Source organism: Dreissena polymorpha, chromosome 11, assembly GCF_020536995.1.
Source record: "Dreissena polymorpha isolate Duluth1 chromosome 11, UMN_Dpol_1.0, whole genome shotgun sequence".
Classification (NCBI taxonomy): domain Eukaryota; kingdom Metazoa; phylum Mollusca; class Bivalvia; order Myida; family Dreissenidae; genus Dreissena; species Dreissena polymorpha.
The window spans coordinates 76,405,105-76,407,668 of record NC_068365.1 but is presented as its reverse complement, the minus strand read 5'-3'; positions in this window follow the sequence as shown (position 1 = coordinate 76,407,668).

Here is a 2,564-nt window from a genome sequence, read left to right as displayed (position 1 = left end):
CTAAAATATAACACACCGTACAAACCCATCATTGATTGCAATATGCGTAACACGCACGTCTCGTTAAGGATTAAATGTTACTAGATATGCATGAGATAATTATAAAACAGGTACATTCTATTAAAAAAGGCCACTTATTTGTCTCAGGTATCAATAGAAAAAAAAACATAAATCCGTTTCCTGGACATCTGTGTTTCCGAGTTCTTATATATTTCAAACCTTTTAGTATTGTTGTGCCTGCATGTAGAGCTTCCGTTTTCCACTTATACATGTATATCTACGACAACAACTTGAAACGCCTTATCGCTCGCAAAATGGCGCTTTACAAAAACTAGGTAAATAAAGTTACCTTGATAATTGAATACACTTGAAGCTCATAGGGCAGCCGTTTATTAATATATCTGACATAATTTTAATAAATTTACATATAACTCATTTAATGAATGTTTGTTTAGACTGATCTGTGTTTAAACATGTATATAGTAAATTGACATTTATATGATTATGTTACAATTCACCCCAATAACACCCATGTCGAATAACGTTTTGCTAGACTTACGTTGTAAGACTTCGTTAAAATTTGGATACAATATAAATTGAGTGTATGCGGTGTTATATGATGTTATATCCTAATTTTAAATTAAACCAAATGACATTAAGCCATAAATATAATGTACAGTTAATTTATTTTCTTTTAATTCTTATAAGGAGGCCATACAATACGACTTCAAAAATGTCATCACAATGTGTAATTATGTATGTTATTCATAATAGCTTATGATCTTGTTCATTATTAATAATAAATGATAATAGTTGTTATAAATGAAAACAACGATACCAATCATAGTAATCATAATGGTTATTATGTCCATGCAAAACAAGAGTATTTTCATTATATCATCACTTTGAATGCTTGCATTGTTTATCTTCTGATCAGCAAAAGAAAAAAAGACGTGTTTGATCATACGTCATGGTCGATAACATACTGGACTATTCTGAATAATGGGGCGTCACATTAATATTGCATTTTGTATCATAGAGCATCAAATTGTAGGTTAAATGGAAGCAAATAACGTTATTAGAGTAAGGATTAAGTTAAACAAACGTTGAATGAATGTGTTTAAAGACGTTATATAAATGACATTGTCATAATTGATAAGAAGTAGTTGCAGGACTATATTAAACGATTGTTTACATTTTGTATTTTGAGTGATATTAATTAATATTAATATATTTGTATACATAATTTCAATTATTTTCCAGTTATTTACGTAGTACTTAATATCAATTATAAGGTGTTATATATGTTATATATGTCTAGATTATATGGGCATTTGAAATATATTTTTCGCAATGACTTCACTACAATTTTTCACACAATTTGTTCATTGTACACGGTTTCAAAACTGATTTGGTAGTTGGGACAACTTGAGTATTTCTTTGTTAAAAAAAATTGATAAGTTAAAAAATTATTAAAATTGATAAGTTAAAAAAACACAAGTGATATTATTTGCTTGATAGAACGTAAACACAGTAACACACTATTTCGTAAAAGTATGCCATCATATTCTCTTGAATTATCATCGATAAAACGAAACGTTGAAAACGATTTTTGTTGTCACTAGATTCAAGTAAAAGCGAATGGCAGAAATAGTATATGTCCTGATATAATGTTCATGGAATAATGATATTCCTAATTTTAACGGGAGTCTAGCTTATGACCTTTTGGTAGTGTTTTGGTGAGAAATGATTATATGTAAAGCATTTATTTTTTTGTGATTTTAGAACTGATAGCAAGGACGTCATAAATCACAACAATGTATTCTCAATTAGCGATATAAAAGCATAAAACAAAACGAAAAACTGTATACAATTATCGATGTTGTATCTTGTATATCAATTAAACTATAATTTATATGATTTCTGGCAGAATACAGTGTGGAACAGGGTCAAACGTTTGTCTTGTAATTTCCCATATCGTCGACATGCATGGTAAATACGCGATAAGTACGGAAGGCTGTACCACTTGTGCGTTGTCTTTGCTACTGAATTATCTAGGAAATTAATGATGTTTAACTAAATAAACATATCACAATGTAAAAAGTATGCAAGAGGAATGCCATAAATACATATTATAATCAAACAAATGAGCAAATATAAATACAGTTGGCCTTTCGATTATATTTATCACCCCAGGCGAGTTTTAAAGTCACTGGGAACGTGTTTTGCTGTTTTTGCATTTGCTGTCGAAATTATTAAACACTTGGACATTTCAGCGATGTCCAATACGTTTACTTCATTACTGTTACGACGTCAAACGCACCTTCCCTTGTAATGGAAACAGCGTAAAATCGCCTACATGCTCACTTGTTTCAGAACTTCGACTGTCACAGCGCCCCGTCTGTTGCAAATGCTTCTGACGGATATTGGAACATACACGAGCATACTATCAGCGGGGATTGTCAGGTGTACGAATCAGCCAATAGGAGTCCAGCAAAGCCAAGCGCTGGCTCTTTAATTGCCAGTCGAACGATTGTGTTCAACACTTACTCGTGTATCTCATT